Source organism: Camelus bactrianus, chromosome 15, assembly GCF_048773025.1.
Source record: "Camelus bactrianus isolate YW-2024 breed Bactrian camel chromosome 15, ASM4877302v1, whole genome shotgun sequence".
In the NCBI taxonomy this organism is placed as follows: Eukaryota; Metazoa; Chordata; class Mammalia; order Artiodactyla; family Camelidae; genus Camelus; species Camelus bactrianus.
The window spans coordinates 45,928,376-45,951,901 of NC_133553.1; the positions used below are offsets into that span (position 1 = coordinate 45,928,376).

Genomic DNA, 23,526 nt, shown 5'->3' on the forward strand with positions numbered 1-23,526 from the left:
CCAGCAGGCTGCTTCTGGACACGGAGCTGAAATCACTGTTCCCCTCAATTTATTCCCTGGGCCAAGCAGTCGAGCCCACTGATGCTGTGGAAGGTGGCAGGCCCCCTCAGAAAGACTGAGCATGTAAACAGGCCCTGCGCCAGGTCCCTTCAGAGGGTCTCACCTGCTGGGGCAGCAGCCTGATGGAACGGACGGCTGGGACTCCACACGCTCAGGAAGGGCTGCCTTGCACTTCATCGTTTTGTTTTGTACTAAGTCCCTTCCTTTTGAGCCTGGACTGCCTTGGCACCTTTGCTATTGTGCTTTTAACAAAAATGCTGCTGTGCTCTGCCTCAGTAAAGGCTGTGGGGATCTAGGCCTTCTCATAGGGCCCTGGTATTGAGCTGAATTTTAGCTAGGAGGAGAATGCAAATTACCAATACAGCAAAACCATGTGCTGGGCTTACTGAGCCCCTGGACTTGCCAAAAACCGGGAAAGTGGTCTTGTTCCCATTCCCTCATTTAATTTTCCCGTGAAGAATTCTAGGGGATACATAGTGTGATAAACCCGGGAGCCAGCTCCTTGGTATCCTTGTTGAGGTCAAGTGTAATGAGGTTTCCAGGGTCACCTCTTGATGTACTTTGTCCCAGCTGGATCTCAAGGAGCAGCAGAGTCATTTGTGAAAATGAAGTGCAGGGCTGAAACCACTGTTCCTTTGGATTAGGCTAAATGAGATTGTAAAAGGCAGGTGGGAAACAAGAATAAAGAATTAAAGAATACAAAAGGGGAGTTTACATTATGAAGATTATAATACAAGCTAGGGTTTACCATGTCCATTTTACAGATGTGGAAACTGAGGCTCCCAGAAGCCCTCTAGCTAGCAAGTAGCAGAGGTGTGACTTGAAAGTCCACATTCTTACCACTGAGGCCCACTGCTTCCTGCTTAGGCTCGTGTACATGCCTGCCTCCAGCATTCGTGGGACCTGGTGTAGGTGCCAACATCAGTCTGCGTTCCATGTACCTAAATATCGAAGTCAAACAAATTGACTGTTTACTGTTAAGTAAAATATGTCCTAGCTTCCTAGCTTGACAAATATACCTTCAGAATAACAAAATTCAAAGATGTATAAACCCAGAGTTTTTACGATTGAAAGCTAGCAAAATGTCAAGTTCAGTTTGCACATTGGATGGAAATATTTTTCTTGCTATTTGCATTGTTTTGATCAATAATTAAGTCTTGAATCTTTATTAAATCAAGAAAATTCTGTTTCAAATTGTATGTAGGCCAAGCTCTATGCAAATCTCTTTTCTTTCAATGTTTTTGGTTTCTAAAAAATTTTTAATTTAAAAAATTTTCCTTCATTACTGATTTTCTGTTCTTTTTTTCTTTTAAATTTTTTTTCTTTTCCCTGAGCTCCACTTTCTTTTCTGTTTCTACTGTGGTTCCATATTCTCAGTGAGTTAAAGAATTACACAATAAATAGTTATATTATTTTCAAGGTATATAAAAATTGAATATATCTTTAATCAAATACATAAATTAGAGTAAATATAAAAATTAAAAAATTAAATTGATGTTTTCAAAAAATTATTTTTCTTCCAGAATATTCAAAATTATCTCATGAAATTAAAAGGCAACATGTTAATATAATTAATGAAGATTAAATTTTAAATAAAAATTATTTACATGAAGATAAAATGTTAACTTTTGAAAAATTAATTAAATCTTTTAAAATGTTTTTATAAAGGGAAAACTATTCACAGTTTTAGGATTCCAGTCCATCTAGTTGCCAATATGCAGAGTCAATATCATCTTTCTCTTGCTATGTCTAGACCTAAGTCTACACACATTTAAGAGTCATATGAATCCGTATTGCAGAATGTTCCTCAGCTGCCAGGTGCAGCCACCAATGCCACACGAATTCAGGAGTGTTTCTGGAACCAGGAATTGGGATGCAAAGTGAGGCAAGAACGTGATGGCTTGGCGGTGCTGAGAAATATACTTGGTTATGAAAGAGTCCATTGTATTCATTCATGTGATACGAAAGGAAGAATTGTTCACATTAATTAGTGTGTTGCCTCTCTTACCTAAGCACTAGATCACTCACATCTCCCCACACTCCAGAGCAGGGTCTGACCCCACCGTTCAAAGCAGCACAGCCCCCACATCCTCCTGGCCTGTGGACCTAGTCGTCTTTGGTTTTGAGGACCTAGGACAGGAGATGTGGGTCCCTGGGGCCTGAATTATGTTGGTCCAAGAGTGGACATTTAGGGTAACGCGTCACCCTGGGTCTGTACTGTGTGTTGGCTCCTTAGCCACAAAAGTACCATGTGTTTTTTTTTTAATAAATTAAACTTTTTTGTATGTTGTGATACACGTGGCTCTCCAAGCCTGGGGTCCAGGGCAAGGCCTCTCATGCCTAGATCTGCGGTATGTCCACAGGACAGACTGGGTTTCTTCTCGCTGAGATGGTGGAGGGAGTTGTTATCAGAATCGGGGCCCAGGGCCGGGCCAGGGCTGCCCAGCGCAGGCAGGATCAGGGGCTGGAGTCTCATCTCCAGGCTGCAGCTGAGTGAGGTAAGCCTTAGCTTCTGGATATCCGGACTTGCCATCCACAAGGCGAGGAGAGCCACGGTGCGGTACTGCCCCCTTGGCAGCCCTGGGGATGGGGAGGATGGGTATGTGGGTAGTCTCCTCCAGGTTCGCAGGGACTTCCTACCTAGTTCTCTCGGTTGTCTGACATTGAGTAGAAGAAAATACAGCTGCTGGGAGTAGGGTGGGAGTGGTGCAGGAGAGGTCATTGCCCCATACTGGGTGATGGGTTACAACAAATTCATGAAGCAATGTTGTAAACGCTGTCGGTCCAGCCACTGGCTGGGGGTTGGGTGTTTTCAAGAGACAGGAAGTAACAGAACAGGCAAAGATAAGCAGTATGGGATGTCAACTCTGAGAACGTGGGGAACCCTGGCCTGAATCACCCAGGCAAGAGCACTTCTCTGAAGGCCCACAATAGGCCGGCCATTCCAGAGAGCAGTCGGGTCACCTGTGTCTTTGGCCGTTGTCCCAGGCCGGGCCTGGAGGGCCACAGCCCCAGCAGACCCGCACCACACGGCAGGTACCAAAGGAGGTTTTAATAGGAAGTTGGATACAGGCTCTGGTAACAGGCACTGAGAACCCAGTGTTGGACTCAAGTTCAAGGGCAGCCTCCATCCCCCAGAAGGACTAAGGACCAGAGAGAAGGACAAGAAAGAGTCATAATTTGGCTGAACTGGCTGTTGGGCAGGGGGGTCAAGTCCATGGTGTAAGCCTCATGGGGAGTTTCCACCTATGGAGTTCAAGGCAGAAGAATAACGTAAAACTCTCATCATTAAAACTGGACAAGGAGGTTGGAGCAGAACTAGTCAAGTTGGTTTCCCTCCTTCCTTCCAAACTAGTCATGATTTGTCTCCTGTGCACCATGCACTGGTCTAGGCACTCACACACTAGTGCGAATGAGCCGTGGTCCCGGCGCCTCCCCACCAGGTGATTCAGATCCACCCTATGAGGTAGAGAGAGAGAAGATCATGACAGTACGCTGACCCCAGGGCCCCACAAAGAAATGGATTGCTGACCTGTGTCAGAAAAGATTTGTCAGCAAGTCTCAGAAGATGGGTAAGAATTAGCTGGTAAAGAGATTCCAGGAAGGGGGAACAGTGCAAGCAAAAGCAGAGGCAAGTGACAGCGTTGGAGGGTTCTGGGAAGTCTAAGCGGCAGGGTGTATGAGGTCTGATGGAGGGTGATGGGAGATGAGGCTGGAGAAGGTCAGCCCCACCTGGGGCCTGACTTGCTAGGCTCGGGTGCCCCCTCCTTGGCCTCATAGGCCATGATGGAAGGATTTGAAGCTGAAGAGTGGACATTTTTAGTGCCTTGTTAGAGACTGGATTTTGAAATGATTTTGTAAGTGATGCATTTGCAGAGAAGACCAGAGGAGAGAACCAATTTGAGGGCTGTTCTAGAATCCAGGCCAAAGGTGAGAAACACTGGGGTGTGTTAATCAGAATGGAAGGGGAGGACTGGAGAAATATTCGGAAGGCAGAATCCATAGGACTTAGTGATGAGTGGGGTGGGTGGGGGCATGAGGGGTACAATTTGGGAGCTGGTGAAGAAGGGTCTGCAGAATGCCTGGGGGACACAATGAGAGTGGAGGTTCTGTGGGACTGGAGGTGAGGTCCCAGAGAGGATGTCCTTCCCTGTGTCTCCTGTCAGTCACCAGGCAGGTTGCCTTGCCCGAGGGAGTGAGAGCACTGTGGGTCCAACGGTGGTGACTGGAACTGGTTGGGAAATTGAGTCAGGGTTCCAGCTTTGCTGCGTGAACTCGCCCTGGGCCTGGGACCCATCCTGTATCTCTCCTCCTTTCCTTTTTTGCAAAACATGGGTAATACAACCTACCATCTAGGTTGAGTTTTAAAAGCAATATGGTGTTCCTTTGAGTCTAAGATGCACAGTTTTGTGCCTTTTAGCATACGTGAATTCCAGATAAGTCTTACAAATGTTTGTTATACGTTAATTGGCAGCATTTTTTCCCTTAATGCTAGCTAAATAATGGTTCATCTTAAAAGTGATGATGTCTGAGATCAGATGAACTGCTGTCATCAACGTGAGTGTGTTTTGAAAATCTCAACAGAGTCAGGCTGTTATAAGGCCCTTAACAGCCGACCTCCCACTGAAGACGAGGCTGTCTTCTGGCTTAATCTTCACAATGACAAACAAATTAAAATCTATTAAGGCACAATTCTAAACAAATGGAGTAAACTCTCCAGGGAAGCCAAAAGATTTCAGACCACTCCTCTCAGCCCCCTTTCATGGCAGCGGCTTTGAGAGATCTCTAAAAGCAGAGAGTCTTATGAATACCTTTGGGCTTTCCTTTTGTTCCTTCCATAAAGATCCAGTTCAGTGGTTTTCAGACTTCAGTGTGAATTAAAATCATTGGACGTAGAAACATAAGCATACACAATAGACACACTCTATGGAATGGATGATTTCAGATTTTCTAGGCTATTTTTTGACCATTCAGCTTTTTTAGTCCCTGACTCGAGAACACAGCTAGCACCTGTCTACGATGCAGTTTCACTATCATCACCTGTTTACTGAGGAAGGCTCAAGTGTTGTGAACTATAACCAAACTTGAGTGGAAGTGGACTCATTTTATGAGAAATATTACAAAACGTAGATTGGTGGACAGACATGCATATTTTTTAAAGCAAAAGTAAAAGATGGCTTGAAAGTTGGAACCTGATTTCTAAACAATATGCTCAAGCTATTTTGATGAAAAATTCAAAATTTGAAATGTCTCAGACAGTGGTGGCTGTCAGAGAAATCATATTAATAACGACTACCAGTCCTCGAGGAAAGGGGAGATGTTTAGATGCGAGAGAACAAGATTTGGTCCATGCCCAGTTGTTGGAATTGTTCCAGATGATGTGGCCTCATAGTTGTGACCATTTTGCCCTGCAAAATAAGGCACTTGAAATGAAATCTTGGTACAAGACTATTGGACAGTGCTTTGGGGTCTGTGTGGGTTTATAGGAGCTGCTACTAACCCTGAATCGTCAAGTTTCCATTATGTGTTCCCCACTGGGATCTTGCCACATGGGCAGTATCAGCTGCCTTTGGCCATGAATTGCCATTGGAGGGTGGCCTGTGACTACACTTTTCCCTCTGGTATCATCAGAGATAGAGAGGGTTAGCTAGAATCCCTTTGGCCCTGCTTGTCATGTATGACTTAAGAGAGTGGTCATTGGAAGGCTTTTAATTTTAATCCCTCTCTGGTCCCAGCTGTAAGCTGGCCTTTAATATCTGTTGATGGCTTGGATTTAGATGGTCCTAAATTTGTTACGTCCTTAGCGGTGATGAGTGCTGGCTCGGCCACTATGGGCTGCACTCTATTTAGGCCAGTGGAATAAATGTTTAGTAAACCATTTCTGAAATGTTTTAGTAATGAGTGCTTGCCCCCAAAATATTGTATACACTGTCAGTTTAGTTAATTTTAAACAACATATGCTTTTTTGGGGGGGGGGTAGTCCCATAAGGTAGTCTGTCTGAACTTTCAGAGATTCTGCGGAGAGGATGCTAGGATGCTGTTTAAATGGGTAAAGCCAGAAGTCAGGATTCCCATCCTGGGAGAGGGATCTTTGGTCACAAGTTTGAGCCCAGCCTCAGATTTGCTGTCTTGCAGGAGCCCGTTTCTCCCTTACTGGATGGGGCTCCTGGGGTGTCCAGGCTGTCTGTGGCTGATTTGTCTTTGTTCCGTGTCTTTCCTGCCGTGAGTGCTCAGTGTATGGCCCACACGAGAGCTTTATAAAGATGCTACAGCCAGGACAGCAAGCTTAATGCTGTGTAGCCAAAGCCAAGAGCTGTCAGGAAAGATAGTGGAGTGGCTCTCAAGCCTGGCTAAGCATCAGCATTACCTGGAGCAGCACTGAAACATACAAATGCCCCGGCCCCACCCCAGACCTCCTGACCAGAATCTGGAGGAGAGAACCTGAGCACGCCGCATCTGGTAACTGCAGGTTATTCTAATGGTCTTCCAGGGCTGAGAGATCCTGGCCTGGGTTGGGCAAAGCAAATCAGGAAAGGCTTTGTCCTGATTAGGAATAACTTCGCCTACACTGAGTTGCTGAAGACTGTGGGTAGTAGAAGGACCAAGCCCTGGGAAAACCTCTGCAAGCTGTTCCAGAAAGCTCCATGTGCTTTGGAGTTGGCCAGCTCCTCACAGAGGCCAACACTATGGGGAAGGAATATGGCGTCACTTGGAAGGCAATTCAGCTCTCAGGCTGAGTGAGGAAAGATGGCTCTTCTGCTCCCCCCGCCCCAACCAGTGAATATAGAGACTGAGAGACTTAAGTCTCTGGCAGGAGGCTCCACTGTGTTGCTGTCTGGATGTTGGAAATCAGAGATTAGAGCAAGTGAGCACATGAAGGCTGACCAGGAATCAAATTTGATTGTTTCAAAAGGCGTCTCTATTTGTTTGCTTCTTTGGGAGGTGGGAGGTTTTGTTTTAAGCCTTTTAAATTCTCTGTTCAGTTGATTTTAATCAACTATTTTTTGAGCACTTCGTGTCTGTTCCCACTTCTGCTGCCTAAATCCTTTCTAGAATGAGGTTAGATTTGTGGAAGCAGAAGAGAAGGGAATACAAAAGACAAGTTGAAGACTTGGTAATTAGACTAGCTAAGCTATAAGTATCTTCTTCTCCTTTTCAGGTACTGTTCTAGCATTAATTTATCCAATCTTTATAGGAACCCTATGAGTTAGACACTATCTTTATGATCGCTGTTTTATAGATGAGACAATAGAGGCCCAGGGAGGTTAAGTAACTTTCCCAAGATCACACAGCTTGACTCAAACCTAGTCTGGACACATAGTTGTATAGACTTAACCACTACACGTAGGGTCTCTTAAGGAATTTATAGCTTGGTGAGGAGAAGGCACATGATTAGAGGTGAATCCCCCTTTCCCAGCTGAGTTCAGCACCCATGCCCACTCACACAGCCCACTGTGATGCTGTTTACCTGTGTTTGGGCTTTCTTGTCTGTCCCCTGGGCCGTGACTTCTGAGGGATAGAGGGGGTTTTACAAGATCAGATTAAGGCAATTAAAGAGCTTGAAAGAATCTTCATTTATCGAGAGCTTGTGCTGAGCATTGGCACTATGTCATTGCTCCTATCACTGCCCTCCTGTTTCACACAGAAAGAAATGACCTTCCGAGTGGCCAAGGAACTTGCCCAAGGTCACACAGCCATCCAGTGTGTCTGTGTCCATGCCCTTGGGCTTCCATGTCCCACTCAGTCAGTGTTTGCTGAATTGAGCTCAAGAGCTTTCAGCAGCCCCAGGGGATTGGAGGAGGTGACACTGGGGCCCTCTTGCCAAGCTTCAAGGGGAAAGTTCTTAATTCACAGGCATAGCATTGAGAAGGTGGATTCTAGAAGAGTTTTGCTCTGGGAATCTCGGCCAGTTCATCAACTGAACGAGCCCACGTGTGTGAGAAAGCTTGCGGACTGAGGAGGACCCTACACGTACACAGCGTTATTATGCCACGATTTGCTTGTCAGCGGCACCGCCCTGCGCCCACTCAAGCATGTCCATCCCTCCCTCAGCTCAGGTCCACTTTCACTTCCTGCTGCACATCTGTGAGCAGTGGATGAGGAGACTGGCTGGAACAGGACTCAAGAGGTCCAGTTTGCTTCTGTCCCTGGACTCATTCATTTATTAAATTATGGTCAAATATACATAACATAAAATTCACATCTTAACCATTTTCGAGTGTACAGTTCGTGGCGTTAAGTACATTCAACATTGTTGTGCAGGCATCACCACCATCTATCTCCAGAGCGCTTTTCTTTCTCCCAGCTAAAACTCTGTGCCCATTAAACAGACTCCCATTCCCCTTCCCTCAGCCCCTGGCCACCCACGCTGCTCTCCGACTCCATGAATTTGACTACCCTCGGTAACTCATCCATTTGGCGTCATACTGTATTTGTCTTTCTGTGACTGGCTTATTTCACTCATATCTCTTGATTCTTTCCCCTCACTTGTTCTCAGATTGAGTGCAGATGAGGGCGGTCCTGGGTAGGGGGTAGGGTGGAAAGGAGAGTGTGCCGGGGCCTGAGGGCAGGGGCTGAGGAAGCTCTGAAACCCTTGGGGCCTCTGCCAGAGGGGTGGGGGCTTGACACTCAGAACTCCTGAGAGGCCGGTTTAGAAGTTGAGTCCCTGAGGACGTTTTGCCTAAAGAGCCACTGTAGACAGTCCTCACTGAGGCTGACAAGACTGGACTGAAGCAGCATCCATGAGCTCTCTGTGGGTCTGGGTGGATGGAGCAGGACAGGCCACAGGGTGCAGGCCTGCTACGGACAGGCTGGGGAGCAGGTAGACCCTGGTTTTGCATACTGGCTCTGCCTTTTAGCAGATGTGATCTTGAGCAAGCCACTTAACTGGTCTCAGCCTCAGTTTTTTTCATCTGTAAAATGGGGATGATAATCCCTACCTTACAATGTTGTTCTAAAAATGTAATGTACACATTGGGGGAAGCACTGTGTCTATCACACAGAAGCTCACAGATAGTAACAGTGGAATGATCCAAGATGGCCTTCTCAAACTCACGTGGCAATTTTTAAAGAAAGGGGAATCTCCAACTGGACAGTAGTTTCTGTTCTCTGCTAATGGCCCAGAATCAAGACCACTAATTTCTCTTGAAAGCAACATGTTTCACTTAGAAATGAGAAGTGGGAGTGGGGTAGAGGTGGTAGGTAGTGGCTGATATCTCCTGATCCCAGCTCTACAAAAACAGAAAATAGCAAAGGGCAGAAAGCTATTCATAGAATCCGAAAAGAGCAGGGTGCAAATTAAACAAAGCACCACTCCCATTCCATCTCTCCCTGGGGAGAGACCTCCCAGAGCTCCCAGCCGTTAGACATTCATGGCCCTCTACAGTCTGGTTCAGTGGTTCTCAAAGTGTGGTCCCCGGACCAGCGGCATCGGCATCACCTGGGAACCTGTTAGAAATACAAATTCTGAGGCTCCACCCCAGACATCCCAAATCAGACACCCTGGGGGTGGAGCCCAGCGAGCTGTGCTTTAGCAAGCCTCTGGTGCACATACAGGTTTGAGGATCACTGCTCCAGAACCCCATCGCCATTTCTGCTTTCTTTCCCTCTTTAACACAGACTCTCTCTAGTTTGTGTTAAATAGCCAAACTGGTCTCCCTTTTGAAAATACAAAGGACATTTCTACTCTCTTGCTGGGCTACTCCCTGTACCTGGAATGTTCTTTCCATTTCCTAACTGGTATCTTATCCGTCTTGCAAGGCTGCGCTCAGAACTCAGCCCACTCAGACTAGTCCAGGGCACGCCAGCCCTTACTGGTCACTGCCTCTCTGATCATCTGTAACCCTTAGGATCCAACCCACTCACTGCTGCTTTTATCGCCAGTTAACTTCTCTGGAGTTTGGTCTTCTCCCAAGTTAGAGTTGTAGGTGCCTGGCTGGCAAGGAGTGAGCCTTCCAGTTCTTTCTTTCCCCTTCAGCATTCAATGTATGTTTTTACCCTGATGAGCACCAATGGTAGACACTCAAAGTATACCTTCTGGATCAGTTGATATTTGTAGGCTTGGAAGTTTGAGAAAAGGCACTGTAGAATATTGTCAGGGGAATACTGTTCCTGTCACCTTTGATGGTACATGGCGATCAACGCTAATCACTGCAAAAAACTGTTATTCCCTGTACGCTGGGCTTTTCACATCATTAGCGGGAACTCAACAGGTGTTGCTGGAGAGCTGATTAAACAATTATCACCCTTCCCCTGGTTTCCTGTTTGTGTACCGTCTAGAGAACGCTGAAGTCACCAATTCTGCCTGCCCTTCCTTTGCCACTGAGCTTGCTGCCAGGGAGCTGCCAGGATGGGAGGCCCCCCACAGCCTGGAGTGGGGGTGGGGGGAGGGCTGTCTCTGTGCCTGGTCCTGCTGAGCTGAAGATACTCTTAAGGCTACAAAGATGGTGTTTTGTTCTAGGTAGAAAGAAACATACACTTTTAAGGCTGGGAATCATCTAGTCCAGTCTCAGACTCAGTAAAGGAGAGCTAATAAGGAGCAGAGCAGAAAGGGACGACTCTTCCCTGATTCTAGCCTAGTGCTTCTTCTCCAGCTGTACTCGGGATGGGCATGTGTAGAATGATAGTTTACAGTCTCTTTACGTATCCTGCCTCCTACCCACCGCCAGGCCAGTCTTTCTAAATGACTACCATACACTGCGCCAGTCTGCCCAGAATCTAGCGCCTGGTGGTACTCATCTATCCAGGTGTCTTGGAGGGAGGGTATAGCTCAGTGGTAGAGTGTGTGCTTAGCATGCACGAGGTCCTGGGTTCAATCCGCAGTCCCTCCATTAAAATAAGTATATAAATAAATAAACCTAATTATCTACCTGCCCTGAAAAAAAACAAAAACTCAACAGGTATCTTGTTCCTTCTGTGACTTATGTGGGTCTAAGACTGTGAGTGAACTCGCTGCAGGCAAGGACCTTGGGCTGGAGGCATCCTGGACTGATGGGAAGGGCTGAGACCCTCCCTCATCCTGAAACTCTACAGGCCTTCACATAGGTCCCTATAGTTGGCTGATCTAAATCTTCTAAATTTGATAGGGTCAAATCAATACATTGGTGCTAGAACCTGGATAGTTGAGGAACTTGTGCTGATTTGTTATCCTGTAGCAGAAATGGTAATTAAATATCATTCATAACTCTTTTTGATACTAATGACCGTTTAGAATGTGACCTCAAGAAGCATTTTGAGTGAGGGCTCTGGGGGTGGGGAGGGAAAGAAGCACCAGACTGATTAATGATGTCTGCCAAGAACAGTCTAGAGGAGAATTTGCAGCTGCGCAAAGATAAAATCACTATGTATTCTATTAGTAAAAATTTCTCTTGAAAGTTATTTCATTGTTAGTTTTTACTATAACAGAAAACTCTGAGTTAACAGTGACTTAAGCAAGATAGACATGTGTCTTTCTTGCACATAAAAATCTGAGTGAAGTCCAAGGTGCGTGGGATGCTCCCAGATCTCAGGGGCGCTGGCTCCTTCTGTCTGTGGTGGTCTTGAACTTCTTATCCAAGACGGCGCCATCTGTGTTCCAAGCAGGAGGATTATAAAAGGATACACTTTTGAAAAGGTAAAATCATGTCTGTCATACAAATGTAAAATAAACACAATGTGAAGATTTTTATTTAACTTGATTAATGAGGGAACTAGTATGATATAGCTGGTTCAAAGGAGAGCTGAACACACACACAAGCCACCAAGAATGCTGAAATGAACCTACAATTAGACACAAAATAGATCAATATTCATAACAATATCAACTTCATCTCCATTGACATAATTTGCAGTTTTATGAATGTGGCTCATTCGCATTATTGACAATATTCTACCACTCACAGAGTTGTAAACTAGCTCAAAGACAACCAAAATCTGATGTAATACAGAAGTATGCCCTAGACAGGACACCAGCAATTAGTTTTGTCCATTTCACAACTTCTCCTGACAAGATAAAGATGAGGCAAGCAAAGGGAGTACATCTGCTTTCCCTTAAGGAAAGTTCCTAAAAATTGCCACCTATGCATCTGCTTACATCCAATGGCCAGAACTTAGTCGCATGGCCACACCTAGTTGCAAGGGAGGGTGGGAAACATGCCCTTTATAAAATTCTCTTTATGGAAGAAGGAGAGCACAGATACTGAGGAGAACCAGCAGCCTCTCCCTCAGCTATCGTCTATGGTTCTTGCAGCATTGTTCTTGGTAGCAAACAAAAGGTCCATCAGATAATTTGTGGTACATCCACACAGTGGAATATTATGTAGCCATTAAAAGGAGACAGCTCTGTAAGGACAGGTGTGAAGATCTCCGAGAGAGTGTTCAGTGAAAAAACACACAGAAAAGTGTGCATAACAGACTACTGTTTGAGTTGGAAAAAACGTATGGGTATGCTTGTAATTATAGAGATTCTTGTTGAAAGGAACAAGAAAAAGAAGTAACAGTTTCTGGGGTCTGGGGGTCAAAGAAAAAACAGAGGCTGACTTTTCATTATAATTGTTTGTTTTCTGGTACTTTCTGAATCTGTATTGTGTTCCTGTATTATCTATTGCCCATAAAATAAAATAACAGTCACCATCATGTAGAACTTGAAGAAAAATTGGTGTTGGTCTCAGCTCGGGGAGGGGATAAGGTTTCTAAATTGTTACAGCAGGTTCCCGAAGTATGGAAAGAAGGGGGAGGCCTGGAAAAGAAGAAAGATGGACCCTAGAATGAAAGTCCATGACAGGGAATCTTTTTACTGCATATCCTTTTGTGATTCTTGAATTTTGAACCACTTGGATTTAATGTTGTCTTAAAAATGTTAATATTATTTAGAAATATTGAAAAAATTTAAATCTTTTGATGCTCATCTGTGCTAATTTAGATGAAAACTTTAAATAATGGTAATTATTACAGATATCTTCACACCTCTGCACACCTTCTCCTGTTTGTCTCTTCTCTCTCCCTGTCTCCATCCCCATCTGTATGCATATCCATATATTCCTGTCCAGGGGATTCCATTCCAGGGGAAATCTCCTGGGAGTGTTTGTTGTCATCTCTCTCCTTTTTTTGTCCCTAAATGGAGGCACTGGGGATTGAACCCAGGACCTTGTGCACGCCAAGCACGTGTTCTACTACTGAGCTATACTCCCCACCCCTGTCATCTCTTAAGGTGGGAAGAAGAGTGAACCAAGAGCTAGGAAGCCTGGATTTTAGCCTTAGCCTCAGCCTCAACTCAGACAATCTGTGTGACTTTGAATGAGTCACTCAACCTCTCTGGGTAGAGATTCTGCCTCTGAAAAAGAGGCTTATACACCCTTGTTCTACTTACCTTATAGAAACACAGGCTGGACAGGAGTGGACTAACTGGCTGAGCCTGGGTCCGTCCAAAAATCAGGGATGTTATCCTGAGAAGGAGGGATGGAGGCAGGATGTACAGGCGACAGATGATCTGTCAGTGCTTGTAAAAAAGGTAAAGCCTTGTTCAAATGCAAAAGATTATTATTACCCACTGAGACAGAAGCAGCCACGGATCTTAGACCTCATATTGGAAATTCAACTGTAGGCAGCTGAGAGGCTGTCTGAAACGTGAAGCCTAAGAGTCAACTGAGGAACTGTCTACCAGTAAAACCAGTATGTGTGGAGCCCAGCATGTGCCCAGCCCTGTGCCCAGGAAGGCAGGGGATGGGGCAGTGGAGTGTGATGGTGAAGACTATCACAACTTCATGACTGCTGGCTTCCCTCCCACCTGCTGGGGATCTCAGGCTAGTGACTTATCTGCCCCGTGTCTCAGTGTCCTCTTCTGTACAATGGGCATGATATTAGTACTCAGGCTTGTTTTAAGGATTGAGTTAACAGTTATAATAATGACACCTGGCACGTGGTAAATGCTCTAAAATGAAAGTAATAGCACCTACCTCAGCGGGTGCTGGTAATTAAATGTGCTATTGATTTATAAAGTGTCCAGGGCAGGGCCTGGAGCCGATGGGGTGGCGATGGGATGGAGACACAGAAGTGTTAATAGCATTGTTCTCTGCTTTTTGTTTTAACATTTTTTTTTTTAATGGCAGTACTGGGGATTGAACCCAGGACCTTGTTCTTGCTGGGCACACGCTCTACTACTGAGCTATTACCCTCCCTCCTTTCTCTGCTCTTGTGTGACTTACAATCTGGTGGTGGAAAGACCCATTTGCACACTAGCAAAATAATATGGTGTACCAGGTGAATAAATATCAAGTGGACATATTAAAGTCATTAAGCTTTGGCAGGTTAACAAATATCTGAAGCAGAGTGTTTAGCTTGGTTGCAAAAAACCACGAAGGGCAGTTAGCAGAAAATGGCTGTTGGAAATTCCATTTCTGGGGTTTCCTGGCCCCATGAGTAGCCCAGGAATGAGCCTTGTTGGAGATGGAGTTCATAAGCTTTTGGCATCTAGTTCCAGGCTGCAAAACTTCAGGGAATGTGGCATTATCTCATCCAGCACGCTAATCACCAGCCAGGAAGCCATTACACCTTCCTGAGGCATTTCTCTGAGGTCCTGGGATGGACTTACAGGCTTCTCTCCGCCAGAGCCTTAGGGCTGGCCAGCCACAGGTCATTTTTTCAAAAGGGCCTAGAAGTCATTCCCTGGCTGCATGAGCAGGAAGGGGCTCTCGGGGTTAATGACTGGGGGCAGATGGCGACTCTTGGGCACAAAGCAGATGCAGGTGCTGATGACGATAGGGTTTGTCCCTGAGCAGAGAGGAGGGGGAGGGACAGTTTTGTTCTCCCCTTTCCTTCTATCTGTGTGCCCAGCCCCCTGCTAAACATGTGTGGGGACGTGAAGGGGGTCTCAAGAGCCACCCCTTCCCTTTCACAGAAAACTGGGGCCCAGGGAGGTACCAGGAAATCATCCGGAGACTTGGGCCAAGCCAGACCCAGCACTCAAGCCCTCCAAGATCCAGTCCCAGAGGCCACACAGCACAGCAAGGGGCGGGGGGTGGGGGGTGGGGAGCAGGCATGGTCCAGTTGTGGGCTGTTAGGAGTTTTCCTCTGTAAATGGAAATAACCCTGTAGCTTATGTGTTGGAAATCACTGAGCTGATGTAAAGTACCTAATATGGCCCACGGACCATGTGGCCCAGAATGTCTGCACTGGTTCTCTACTGTTAGGGCATAAATACAGCTGGGTTTAGCTTCGTATCTGTGAACTCTCAACCTCCAAGAGCAGGTACAGTAACTCAGACAATGAATATCGTCTCTGTGAATCCAACATGAACTGTATAAAACTGACCCTTATCAGGGAACAGAGCCCCTAGGGTAAGCAGAATAATTAGATGCCCCAGGAGATTGATTTGAGGAAAAAAATGAGATGTGAGTTGATTGCAAGTTGGGGTGGTGTAGAGGGTAGCATTCCCCTCACCGTGGTGATGAGGCTCGTGGTGGCTGGGAACCCTAGCATGACTTTGCTGCCAGGTTGAGAAGAATCTTGAAGCAGAGCTGGAGACTGGCAATGGCAAACTGGTTGGGTTTGATCAAATTCAGCCCACCAGGAAGGATGCGAAGCCAGCAAACCTGAGTAACCAGGTGGCTCCTGTCCCCCTGCCCTGGAGCCAAGGGCTGTCAGGTGACTCCGCAGAAGTGCTCCCTTCGAGGACGAGGATGGCAGCCTTTCCAGGCAGCAGCTGGGAAGGTCAGAGCCCTGCCTCTGTTCAGATCTCCGCTTCCATTCCTGGCACGACTGCTGGGGTCCAAGCTCATTCCTCCTCCAGTGGGATTTTAGGAATCTTTCATGCTGAAAACTGGGAAGGCAAATAAAACTCATGGACAAAATATGTAGTTGTATGTGCAAAAAGAGGGATAGATAATCCCACATCCCTGCCAGTTTGAAAGGAAATGTGCAGCCCCAATTCTCCTGGGGTCCTGGTTGCTGGAGGGTGTGAGCCAGGCATCTTGATTCTTTCAGGCCTCAGGCACATTCTGGAGGTGCTTAGGCGCCAAGAATATTTGGTGCAACAGAGTTGCTGAAATGTCCTAGCCCTGGACAATGTCTTGCAGGGCACTTTATACTCTCTGGAGAGGGGAGGGAGAGGAGAGGAGAGGCGAGGGGGAGGAAAGTGGGGGAAGGGAGGCGGGCTTTCATAGCACCTCAGCCACAGGCTGCACTTGTCCGGATGGTCCCTGAAGAGCAGAGTAGACCCAAGAAGGGATTTTGGACGCCACCCCATGTCTCAGGCTTGGAGGCTGTGACAATATGACTTCTCCAGAAACGAACCTACAAGGGCATTGGGTTAGGTTCTAAGTTCCTTTCATCTCTAAAGCTCCATGCCCCTGGTTTGAAATGGCTCCATCTGTAGCCATTTAGAGCAGGGGATCACAGGTCTGTGTTTCCACCCTACTTCATATAATTAAGCATCCCCCTCTCCCCCGTGGGAGAATTACCCAGTGGTATAATTTGATTCCTGAGCCAGAACCTCATTACCATTTAAGAGGGCACTAATCTCATAAGAGGATTATGCAGGAAATTTGATACAGCAGTTTCCCCCCACCCCTCTCTGCTCGTTCTTTGACGGCTCAGGGTCAAGACTATTTTTTTTTTTTAACAGTTTTTAGCAAAAAATGCATTTGGTAAAGTGCTAGTACTAGAGCCAAAACAAGACCATGTCTTCTTCGAAATGTGCGCATAGCAGTCCGGCGGTGATTCCAGGGGTTTTGAATCCTCTGTGCTCCAGAGCTCAGGTGGTACCTTCCCAGACTCCCCAACAAGTCCATCCTCTCCCTTGACTGAGTCTTTCAGGCTTCTATTTGAAACATTTTTTTTAAAGTTTATGAATGACTGAAAAATTGTGCTGAACACTGGAATTTGACACAACATTGTAAAATGATTATAAATCAATAAAAAATGTTAAAAAAAAATAAAGTTTAGGTCACTTTCTTCCTTTGTTTTTGTTTTTCCCTTAACAGAGGCATAGGGGACTGACCCATTAAGTTTATGTTGCCTTCTTCCTTTATTTTATTTTATTTTGCATTAACAGAGGCACTGGGGATTGAACCCAGGACCTTGTGCATGCCAGGCACACGCTCTACCACTGAGCTGTACCCTCCACCTCTCAGGCTTCTGTTCTTACTTCGCATTTCATTGCTTCCTTTCAGCTTTCCATCCTTGGGTGCTTTGTCCTTTTCTTCCTAGGGTCCTTCCACTGGCCCTCAGTAAAGGGCCTGTCCTCAGTTAGTTAGTGCCAAAAAGCACTGCCTGTTGAGTCACTTCATGAGGGAGACAGCCTAAGTGAAAATCTTTCAGGCAATTGTCAATAACGTGAAGTTTTCAGCCAGAGTCTTCAGCCGCCATGCAGGGAGTGCATCTTACTGATAGAATATTCCAGCAAAGATACTACTTTATTTATAAGGAGGAACTAGGGGACATTGTTGAGGAATGACATGGAGGAGGAGTGGAAAATCACCACTGCTGGCAGTTCCTGGTGTTAGAGCTAGTGCCTCTGCCACTTTCCAGTTAGATAATCTTGGGTAAATCATCCTCAAGTTTCGATTTCTCATCTGAAGAGCAGGAGCGATGGTACACGTCCTTCCAGTCCATTGCCTGCGCTGGGATGACAGATGTGAACACTAGGCATCCAAGTGAGATGAGGGCACCTCCATGAATCTGCCAATTAAGGCAAGACACATCCTAGGTGAAGAAGGGTCTCCCATGTAACCATTTTCTCTTGGTCCGTGAAGAGTACTGAAAAGACACATCTTTATTTATATTTGTATTTATTCATCTATTTGCTAATTATCACCACTGCTGAAATTCCTACCACTGTTATTGCCTGGCACTGAGTAATACGGAGGTTTGATATGAGGCTTTCCTCTCCTTGAGTGTCTAATCTCAGGATTCTGCTTTAAAGGCCCCACTTACCTCTTCCTTGAGTCCCAGACCGACTTGTGAATGGGGAAGGACAGTTTGTCCCAAATGACCAGGCTGAATGGAATTTGCTCTCTATCTCCTGGACTACTGTGAGGTTTAGTGTTTTAGGGGCACCCTCTGGAACTAGGAAATCATTTAATGATTTTTCTTGGGGATGAGACTAGGGGCCCTTCCTCCAGGCTGTAGCACACAGGTGGATAACTCAGCACCTCATGCTCGCTTACACCTAGAGGTGTACCGGCCGTTCTGTGTCAACTAGACAGAAGTGATCCAGCGCTGGCCAGAATCCAAACTTCTTGTGAAACTCCTGGCTTTTGTTTGTTATGTTTTCAATTAATCTTCCTTTCCTTATCATTTGGTTCCTGCCATTTTATTATTATAATTATTTTTCAAGTGCCAGGACTTTGTTTTTGGAATGTTCTTGCTTCCTCTTCTGTCCCATCATCTGCAACCCTGCTCCTGTCCCCTGCCCCTCCCCATGCCGTACTGCGCCCCACCCCATCCATCAGATGCCCCCTCCCTGCCCACTGATTGCTCCTGACCTCCTTGATCTTCCTGTGGGCCCTCCATCTCCCTTTTCCCAAGTGTCAGAGGATGAACTGGCCCAGGGTATGAATAAGGGGGTGGGTTTAATTCCTTTCTGAGGTGTTGCACTTGAAAAGAGACTGTTTTAGAGCACGAAATAATACTACTACCTAGTGGTGATGAAGATGTAAGATTGTATTTATATGCTGCAAGTGGGAGTATAATTGATGAAGCCTTTCAGGAGGGAAATTTGGCAAAAAATAGCAAGGACTTTAAAAATATGCATTTCTCTTGACCCAGCAATTCCACTTCTAGGTAAGAATGACCAAAATGTATATAAAGGATGTTCTTTTTACTGTTATTTGAAGTATTGAAAAACTAGAAAATAAATAGCCCAAATAGGAGTATGTTATAGATACTCCCAAAAGAGTCACGTTAAACAATGGATTAAAACTTGGCTCAGCAATATTATGGAAGACTATGTATTTATGATAATAGAAAACATAGTGAATAAAATGCAAAGATTTTCAAAATATATTAATCAGCAAAATTTGCAGGTCATAATTTACGTTTGGTTTAGTGACTGAGTGGAGTCTGCCTGGGTTTGAACCCAGGCTCTGCCATTTACAAGCTGTGTGACCTTGGACCTGTTTCTTAACTTCTCTGAGTTTCAGTTTCCTCTTCTGTAAAATGAACGATGAGGAGTGTCCACTTAGAGGTTGCTGAGAGGATTAAACGACTGAAAACGTGAAGTGGTTAGTCGAGTACCTGGTACAGAAAAAGTATTCAATACACGTTAGTGACTACTATTAAAAATCGCTCGTACATACATATTCATACACACACAGACAGCTATGAAAGGCTGGAAAATATACATTGCAGATTACCTACGGATAGTGAGATTATGGTCATTTTTGTTCTGTTTTGTTTCTCTTTGTTACAGTTACTGTTGTGAACTTTAGTAATAGTATTACTAAAAGTCCACAGGGACATAGAAAGTGGGGGTGGGGGGAGATTGTTCTGTAAGGGAATCACTCAAATGACAGAATGTCTGCAGGGAATGTGTGTGTGTGTGTGTGTGTGTGTGTGTGTGTGTGTGTGTGTGTGTCTTGGGTGGGAACGTGCCCTCTATGTCTGGCCTGCTGCGCCCTGTCCTTTTGAATAATAGTGCAGTAGCTAACTTCTTACTTGGGTGTTGTAGGTTACACGTAATAGGGCTTTACAGTTTGCCGAGTACCAACTTTCAAATATGTTATCTTTTAAATTCCTCAAATAACCCTCAAACTCCACTGATCTTGAGACTCGACTGGATATAGTGGCCTGTCTGACACCACCTCGTTCACAAGGAAGAAGCCAGGAATGGAGCCCTGCGTTTTCAGGCAAAGACAATGCTAGGTCTACCTGCCTGCAGAGCTGGGAGGAGGGGGCCAGCTCACCGGCTGCACGCAGGGTTCTGGGCAAGCAAGAGGCAGGGTTTCATCCAGCTGTGTAGGACTCAGGAGGGGTTCAGCCTCCCTGGAATTTCCCCTTGTTAGCCCTGGAGCCATGCAGAGTTTGGTCTTCAGAGTATGACAGGAGGAAAGGTCAGACATTGATGATTCCGGGATTTTCTCCCTGGGTTCAGTAGGGATTTCACAGTCACTTTGCATAACCAAGCAGTCCTTAAGGTAACACTTTATTGTCTATTACATGGAAATTGAGGTTCTGTTTTTATTTTTTGGCATTTGTAGGACATGGGTTTGTTACATCAAAGTGTTCCTTCCAAATATTTGGGATTGAAGGCGTAAACAGAAATCAATCCTGCAACTTGTAGATTTCTCTTTGGCTTCAGAGGATGGATGGTCTGGCTGCCCCACACCCACTTCTGGATTTGAGCGTTGACTTTCATCTGAGCCATAAGGATAACATTTACAAGATCAATACTCCAATGGAAGTTTTAGCAAAGAAAGAATAAACTGCCCTGGGTCTCAGTCACCATAACAGATGTTTGCTTAGAAAGGATAGAATTCTGATGAGCGAGTCTCAGAAACTATGTTATTAAATGAGGACATCTAAAGGGCTCATCTTACGCTTTGTGATTCAACTGTTTACCCCACTTTCATCCTCAGTTTTTCCCATCTGCCTTATCTCCTTCCCCGGCCAGCTCTTTGAGCTGACCGTTTGAATTCAGAACAGAAGACTCAATGACCCTCTGGCTTTGGTGGAGACTGACCACTGCAGGTTTTTTGGATTTTTTTTTAATAGAAGTATAGTTGATTTACAATGTTGTGTTAGTTTCTGGTGTACAGCATAGCAATTCGGTTATACACATTAATGTATTCTTTTTCATACTCTTTTTCATTATAGATTATTACAAGTTATTGAATATACTTCCTGGACCACGGCAGTTTTAAAACTAGGAGGCAGAGACCTATTTTTGATCTTTTTAATGCCTTGCTTTCTCTTTTGTCCTGCTTCAGCACTCACCACTCATGTTTCCAAAACACATATAATGATAAAAACCTGTATAAACATTCTTGAATTTGCCACCAAGTGTATCTAGTAGCTCGTGAGAATCTGGGGCGTTGGCTGAGGAGAGAAGCAAGTGAGAACAGTTCACTGTGATGGTTTAAATGCTTGAATGGATATTTAACGTCTGAGATGTGAGAGGATAGAAAAGGAGGCAGGGAGGAAAAGGGATTTGGAGTGTAGTCTCCAGTGACAGGAAGATCTGTGTTGGGGGTGAGGCATTTGCTCTCCTGCCTAAATAAAGCAAAGGAGAGGAAGTGATAATAATAACCATAATGATGCAGCTGATGATGTTGATACTAATAATAAATATTTACTCTGGCAGGCATAGTTTCTATGCATTTTATACAAATTAACAACAATGCTGTGAGGTAGGTACTGTTGTTACCCCCAGTTTGCAGACTGAGAATGAGGAATGATTGACTTGCCCGAGGTCACACTGCTACTAAGTGGAGCTGGTTCCTGGGAAGGCTGGCTCCCAAGTCCACTACCTGCGCTAACATAGTATGACTTTTCGTCTTGTCTTAAGAACTCATGCGGCTCAGAACACTGACTTTCTTCTGGGACAGTCAGGGAGGAGTCCAGCTCTTGTGTGGATTCACGTTTTGAGCTGTTACAGCCACGGAGCTGGGTGGCCGTTCTGCTTCCGCAAGCCTGCAGTGTCAGTGATGATTTTCTTCTTCTGGCTCACTCTCTGCCAGGCTGGCTCGTTGTTAGTATGTGGTTTTTCATGTTCCAGGCTGGGGATGGGAGTCCAGCGCATGCATAGTACAAATAGGATGTGGGAGGTTGGAGGACGGAGGTTAGTTCCGGATGACAAGCTGGTTTGTGAAACTGTTCATCTCAGAGCCTTGAGAGCCTTATGCTTTGAAACCCTTGTTGGTGAGCTGGGCATGGAATGTAAAGCAAGTCATAATTCATTTTTCCTCTAAAGCCTCAGACCTAGCTCTCTGGGTAAATGAAGAACAATGGTAAGACTGCAGGGAAGCAACAACACAAGGAAATAATTGCATCAAGACGGGGAGGGACCATGTCATTGCCTAGCCCGCTGCCTTCATAATGTATGGAACTGGGGTGGCTGCTTCTCTGAAAAGTAATAGGGAGTTTCATGGGGGTTGGAAGTGATCACTGGTCTGGGGAATGCAGATGGAACTTGCATGCAGCACTTTTACAGGACTGAGATGAGCTCAGCAGCAAAATAAAGGAGGCTGTTTTAAGGGGGTTGGACTGAAGGAGTGAATCTTCAATGGGATTTTCCAGCTGAATGTAATGGAAACATCATGGAGTTTCCATTCTTCTCGGTATTGCATCATTTAACACACAAGAGTTTGTTGATCCCTTTTCAAGTGCCCGGCAGTGTTCCATGTGCTCTTGGTGGAGAGAGGGGACTCCCCAGGGATGAGTGAGAAGGAAATAGGTGAGGACGGACTCCAGCATTGAGAAGGGACCCTAGTATTGAGAAGGGGAGCAGATTCAGGTGGAGGAAAGCCTGAAAGTTTAGGTAGATTTCGTTTGGGTTTTTTAGGTGGGGGGTGGTTTGGAAGGAACAAACTGTGCTGAGGAAGGGAGGGCGGGACGTGAAAAGCCGGAAATAGTCAGAGGGCATTACGGCTGAAGCATAAGGGGGTGGGAGAAAGAGCTGGAAATTCCAGCAGGGGCTGAGTTTAAAGAATATTACATGCCAGCAAGGGAAGTTGTGACTTGTGGCAGTAGGAATTACAGAGTTGGAGATTTTAATTTTGTTATTTGGAAGTGAGGTGCCTAGGGGACCTTTGGTCATTGAGTCTCGATTTAGCACCCAAAGGCCGTTGAAGTTTTCCAACTGACCTCTTTGTTGTTTTCATTTGTGGAGTTCAGAATTATTCTTAACATCCTGGTTGATGCATAATTGTTGCACATCTCTTCCCTGTCCTTGTGGGAGTTTACAGTTGAGGCAATTAAGGCTCAGAGAGATTGTCCTGGGTCACGTGGACCTGAGTGGCAGAGGCCAGGGTGAGAAACCTGGTCTTTGGGCTCTTCTCCCTCAATGACAACAAGTTGCGGTCCTCTGAGGTCCTAGCTCCAGCTCCATCACCTCCAGAGAGCTTGTTTAGGTCCAGTGACAGATCATCTTACACAAGACTGCACAGAGCCTCGAGGGTTGAGGGGTCCAAGCTCAGGGTAGGGAGGTGGGGAAGCCTCTATGTTCAGAACTTTTAAGGCTAGTCTGGGATAATTCACCCCTTCGAGCTCCCCTCCCTCCCCACCCCCATGCCCTGAAATAATTTCATAGGCTGGAGGCACACTACTTTCTTGTAATATTTGAAATTGATTGATGGAAAGGAGGTGTAGCATTTTAAAATTATTGTTTATGTCCAGAGTCACTTTACTTAACATTGAACACCTAGAAGTTGAAGTAATTCTCTCTCCTAAGTTACAGATGCTAAAGGAAAAGATAGAGAATCACAGCCTGGAGTAGAAGCAAGCAAAAAATAAATGCTTATTGAAGAGCTCCTTTGTGGGGTGCTTTGCTAGGCC

At 45.5% G+C, this 23,526-nt stretch overlaps 1 protein-coding gene and 1 non-coding gene across 3 annotated transcripts in view; one reads left to right on the forward strand and one right to left on the reverse strand.

Annotated features, from left to right (window-relative positions):
• The window catches only part of PRKCE (protein kinase C epsilon), a 470,104-nt gene that overhangs the window by 132,416 nt on the left and 314,162 nt on the right, over nucleotides 1–23,526 (forward strand). The gene's annotated exons all lie outside the window — the stretch shown is intronic.
• TRNAA-GGC (transfer RNA alanine (anticodon GGC)) lies at nucleotides 17,084–17,156 on the reverse strand. The gene has a single exon. It is a non-coding gene; the product is annotated as a tRNA-Ala (tRNA).